The sequence below is a fragment of the Ursus maritimus genome, unplaced genomic scaffold (genome assembly GCF_017311325.1).
Source record: "Ursus maritimus isolate PB19 unplaced genomic scaffold, ASM1731132v1 scaffold_3, whole genome shotgun sequence".
Lineage (NCBI taxonomy): Eukaryota > Metazoa > Chordata > Mammalia > Carnivora > Ursidae > Ursus > Ursus maritimus.
Genome location: NW_024425563.1, coordinates 27,442,207 through 27,448,731, shown reverse-complemented (window position 1 = coordinate 27,448,731; position 6,525 = coordinate 27,442,207).

Genomic DNA, 6,525 nt, shown 5'->3' with positions numbered 1-6,525 from the left:
GATCTTTTGCCCACTTTCTAATTGTATAGTTTACTGAGTTTTAAGAGTCCTTCACCCATTATCAGTATTATTTTCTCAAGTTTACAAATATTTTCTTTCATTTCGTGGCTTGTTTTTTCATTCTCTTAATGGGGTATTTGTTGAGCAAATCCTACTGGAGTCCCTGAGGAGAGGACTGCTTGCTCCCAGTGGACCCCCAGCTCTGACCAGAAGCAATTACTTTCCCAGCTGAGATGGACATTAAAAGTTTATGGAGAACGTAAATGGAGAACAATATCAAGGACTATAGTCAAGAATGACTTCCCAGACCCCGAGGAATAGCCTGTCATTATTTATTATTCATTTAACATTTGTTAGACGATCTACCCAAAAAGCCCTGTGGCTGTGAAGATAAAATATTCTTGTCAGACTATAACCTCTGTCAGAGACCTGTCTTCTCAGGTTGAACTTACTTTGGGGCTGAATTGTTCTCTGAACAATTTCAGCAAGATTTTAAACTTGCTTCCCTTAATTATCTTCACGTAGAAACGACAACAAAATGAGTTATATTTGCCCTAGCATACTTTCAAGTGTGGCCATAACATCTTCAGTTTGGGATTAAAATAATAATTAAAAATATATCAAACAATTTAGGACATTAATATTAGGTAGCTATCATAGTACTGAAGTTGAAGAAAAAACAGAAAGGGTGTCCTTACACATTTTTTCTATGTTCTATACTTACTTCATCTTATATTTTAAACTAGAACGCAGGTCTGACCATTGTCCTCCATTTCATATTTGGATTATTTAAGTGCCCATTAGTTATTTTCTTGAGTCTCTCATAAGTAGTGAATAAATCTCAAACTCACCAATTCAGAATTGCATTCATGAAGTAACCCTCTCTTCCCGATACCACCAGAGGCTCCTCATCTAGTATTTACTCTCTTATTTAAGAGCTGCATTATACACCAGTGATTTAAACTGGAGACTTGAGAATCATCCAATTTACTCAACTTGTTCTGATTCCAACCTTACTAGGAAAAAAAAATGATTATAATTAAACCTGGCTCTTCTAGATACTTCCATTTTTGGCAAAATGCAGCATGAGGGATGGGATTTACCCTCTTCCCGAAACAACTAAAATAGGAAAAATTATATGAAACAGCAGTTTTCAGACATTGGACATCAGGCAACAGGACAGTGATCTCTAAAAGAGAGGAAATAGTTGAGTCCTATGATTATTCCAACTTACAACGGGTGGAGAGATTCCAGGCAGTAGTTCAAAAAAGGGGGAATCCAAGCAGATACTGGTGATTACATGTTGAATAGACGGAGCTGGGAGTCTAAAGAGGACCGGTGGCTAAGTTTTCAGGCAGAGTATCAGAAAGGAGAAACATGCACAGACATGAGTAGAGAGAGCTCCAGGAATCCTGTCTGCTATTCTCTGACTACTGATCAACACAAGTCTCTTAGGAAACTGCCTGAGGGTGAAGAAAGAACTAATCAAAATTATTAGATGGGACAATTCCAAAAACTAACTTGGGGCTAGGAATAATTCGTATTCCCATCAGCCAGAACGGAAAACCTTAAAATTAATGGAGCACCAAGTACAATACTCGAATGGGTATTGGCTTAGTAGTGAGGCAAATGTAGCTGTAGACTAAAGGGTTTTCTGGTCTCACCCAATAAATCTTAAGAGCAAACCTCAAAAGGACCAAATTGTTTCCAAGTAATGCAACTGTGCCCCAGAGTAACACTCAAGTATATAGGAATAAAAATATATCTGGTATTAAATAAAACAAAATAAGCAATGTCATTTTTTTCATTTGAAAAAAAAAATTGCCAGGCAGGAAAAGCAGGAAAATCTGACTCTTAAAGAGAAAAATCAAGCAATAGGCATAGAAGCAAAAACGACATATATGATAAAATTAGTAGACAAGAACATCAAAAGTTATTAAAACTATATTATGTATGTTCAAGAAGGTAGAGAAAAATATGAATTTGCTCAATAATGACAGGAACAATATAAAAGACCCAAATAAAATTTCTAGAGTTGAAAATTACAATGTTTGTGATGGAAAATATACTTGATGGAATTAACAGATTAGGCAATGCAGAGAAGAAAGAATTGGTGAACTGAAAGATATAGGAATAGAAATTACCCAAGATGATACACACAGAGAAAATGATGGAAAAAACAAAAAGCAAAAACAGAGATTCAGTGTACTTTGGGATAATTTCAAGTGACCAAATATGTTTGTAATTATAGTCCCTGAAATAAAAAGTACAGAGAGAATATTTTAAGGAATAGTGGATTAAGGTTTTCCAGATTTGATTTCAAAAAGACCCTATAAATACTTTGAAGCCTAATGAACCCTGAACACTAGGAACAAAGAAAATTACATCAAGGTACCTCAAAATTAGATTGTATAAAATCAGTAATTAAGAAAAATCTTAAAAGCAGTCAGAAGAGAAAAAAATATACATTACAGACAGAAGAACAGAGTTACAAATTAAAGTACATTTCCCATCAAAAAGAATATAAACCAGAAGACAGCGGCACATCCTTAAATTCCTGAGAGGGAAATACTGTCAATCTAAAATTCTATTCCAAGTGAAAAATATCCTTCAAAAATGAAAGCAAAATGGGTATTTTTTCAGACTTACATAAGCTAAAAGAATAAAAATTATATCTGGTAGAAATTGAAATAACAAGCCTATATAAAGGGGATGAAGAATGTGGGGAAATAAAAAACAATTTTTGATATTTTCAAAAGATATTTAACTGTTTAGATTAAAAAAAACAGTAGCAATGCATTTTTGAGTTTATGATAAATATAAAAATAACACAAAGTGGTAAGGGAGGGTTATAGGTATAAACTCCTCTAAGAATATTATACATGAAGTGATAATATATTACTTAAAGTAAATTGTGATAAATTAAAGATGTACTATAAATCTTCAAGCAACTGCAAAAATTTCGGTAAATAAGTCAAGAAATGAAATAAAATTAAATAATAAAAAGTAGTCAATTAATCCAAAGGAGGGCAGTATAAGAGGAAAACAAAGCACAGAACAAATAATATTTTTAAAAAATAGCAAAATGGTAGGTTTAAATGCAATTATACAAATAATCACTTTAAATATAAATGATCTAAACACCCAAATTAAAAGACAGAATCTGTCATATTTAATTAAAACATAAGAAAACAAGACTTAATTATATTTCCTACAAGAAACTCACTTTATATAGAGACACAAGTAGGTTAAAAATAAAAGGCTGGAGAAAGATAACCCATGCTAAAACTAATTTAAGAAGTTGTAATACTTATATTAATATCGATATATTTCAGAGTGAAGAAAATCAACATTGATAAAAAGAGCATTATATAGTGATAAAGGCATAGGGTGCATAGCAATTTCAAAACATTGGCACACCAACCAAAAAAGAGCTTTGAAAAACATAAAGCAAAACCTGATAAAATGCAAGGAGAATTGACAAATCCACAATTATCGGCAAAGATTTCAACATTCTTCTCTCAATATATAACTGATAGAACAAGTAGAAAAAAAGCCAGTAAGAATAGAGAATACAAAAAGTAGCAGCCAAGTTGACCCAATTGACGCTTTAGAAGACTTTGCCCAACAACAGCAGAACACATATCCTTTTTAAGGCAGAATATTTATCAAGATAAACAATTTTCTTTCATAAACAAATCTCAATAAGTTAAAAGGTTTTAAATTCTACAACTCTTGCAGACAGTTAAGGGGAAGAAAATGCTTCCTAACTCATTCTCTGAAGCAAACATTACCCTAATACAGCAACAACAACAACAACAACAACAACAGCAACAACAAAGTAAGAGAGCTATAGGCAATGTCCCTCCTGATCATTGGTGCAAAAATTCTTAACAAAATTTTAGTGAATAAAATCTAACAATAAATAAAAAATACAAAATAACATGTTTGAAGTTTGTTTAATTCAATGTGATTTAGCATATTAACTGACTAAAAAAGAAAATCGTAAGATCGGCTCCAAAGATGTAGCAAAAGCATTTGGCAAATTCCCACATCCATTCCTGATTAAAAAACAAACAAACAAAAACTCTCAGCAAACTAGCAATAGAAATTTCCTCAATATGATAAAGAGGCTCTGAAAATTCTACAGCCAACATTCATAATTAATGGTAAAAAAATGCTTTGCTAATATGAGAAGAAAAAAGACAAGGAAATCCTTTTTAAAAAAGATTTATTTATTTATTTGAGGGAGAGAAATCACAGGGGGAGGAGCAGAGGGAGAGGGAAAGAGAAATCCAAGCAGACTCCACACCAGTTGCAGACCGCAACACGGGGCTTGATCCCACAACCCTGAGATCATAACCTGAGCCTAAACCAAGAGTCAGACACTTAACTGACTGCACCATCCAGGCTCCCCAGAAAAAAAGACAAGGATACCTTAAGTTAAAAAGAGAAATAAAAGTATCCTGATCGGAAAGGATGAAATATCACTGACTTTATTCACAGAAGATATTATTAGGTACAAAATCTTAGGAAATCTACAAAAAAACCCCACAACCCCCCCCCCAAACCCCAACTAGAAATAATAAGTTAGCTTAGTGAGGGTGCAGGTATAAAATCAATTTATAAAAATATATGGCATTTCTAAATCCTGGCAACTATTAATCAGAAATTGAAGCTAAAAAACAAGACCACTTTCAATAGCATCAAAAAATGAAATATAGTAATATCAAAAATATGAAACACTTAGGGATAAATGTGTTTAAAGATGAACAAGACTGTACATTGAAAACTCTATATAACATTGCTCAGGGAAATTAAAGAATACCTAAATAAATAGAGAGATACAATGTGTTCATGGATCAGAAGACTCAAATTTTTAAGATGTCAATTCTTCCTAAGTTGATTTATCTGTTATGACTAGAGTTCATTGGTTTCCTGTTTTAGTCTCAAAAATTTTTGCTTCTGGTACACAGCTTATTTTAATTGTCTAAGGTGGTGGTCGTCCCTAAACTCTATCAGGAAGTGTTAAGGAAGGAAGCAAGCTAGTCTGGGAGGCCAACATCTAACAGATACGAAATTGTTCGAGGAATTAAAGTCTTTCTTCAAACTAGAAGCCAATTTCGTGGCAGTCGTTTTAAGATAAATCAAACTTCCTTTATTCAGAACATCTCTTCTCTTCTTCCCTAAGCTTTCCCCCCAAAATTTTCCCCAATCTCTATCAAGATGACTTGGAGTTTGAAAGCCATTGCACAAAATATAAGGTGGTCATTTTCAAGCTTTATTTGAAAATTTATTCATAGGCCATAATAGAATTTGGAGTAGATGTATAAAGTGACCTATTTGTAATTTCTTTGTGTAGAAGCACTGTTAAGAGACCACTATTCTTAGAGATTCTAACAAACATAGTATCTGACTGAGAAGTCCAAACACATTTGCTTTTTAAAAAAAGACAACGTGTCAAGAAAGAAAGGTGTGCTAAATAAAAAAGGACGGAATGAAGCAATTAGAATAAATAAGGAAAAATAATGGAAATGCTGGCTATTACGCATGGATGCAAGAGCACATAAATTTTCTTGGAATGAAGGAGGAGGCTACGTGACATTTCTGATATTTTGGTAATCTTCACTGCATACTTTTTACAGAACGATATCCACAAAGGCACAGCATCTGACTCAGTGGCCCAGCCATAGATGTGCTGCTGCGGGGAGGTCAGAGGGTACACGCGGCTCAGCAGGTGTGCAGAACTACAGCTGTCAGGATTCATCAACAACCCCGCAGACAATGCTCCAGGGAGCACTGGCAAGGGGGTGGTGGTGGTGAACTATTTGAAAATCCCTGAAGTGAAAACTAATGATGAAAATCATTTAATGGAGTGAGAGGCTCATTCGATACCAACATGCCACATTATTTCAATAAGTTATTGAACGTGGTTTGTAGGATTGTATATGGTGTCTAAATTTTCCTATATTTTCTTTGTGTGCTGAATTCTATAAATGGAGATTCATTTAAAGAAAGTATGTATTTTTTTATTTTTGTTCACTGTTTCACCTCCAGTGTTCCCTCTCAACCAAGGACCAATTGGGTAAGTATTAAAAGAGTCTCTGGAAATCTCTACTTAGGTGTTATAAACTGGGAGGAACATTTCTAACTTAAATCTAAGGTTTCAATGAGATCCTGGCTAAGAGTCTTCTGAAGAAGGAGTTTGACCAAGACCAGTGATTCTATGAAAGCAATTACTTTTGTGTGATGTTAGTAAGGAATGAAAATGATACATTCATAAGAATGTATCTAATATTGAGCTTTTACTATAGCCAGTAACTGCTGTAAGTCTTCTCTGTGTATTAACTCCTTTAATCCTTATAACTCAGTGAAAATATCCTTCTGCCTCCAGAGGCCCATTTTCAGATGAGGCAAGTGCGGCGTACAGAGGTTAACTAACATATCTGAGGATGGGATGGTGAGTGGTAGAGCAGGCATTCAGTCCTGGCAGTCAGCTTCCAGATCCTATGCTCATAAACACTG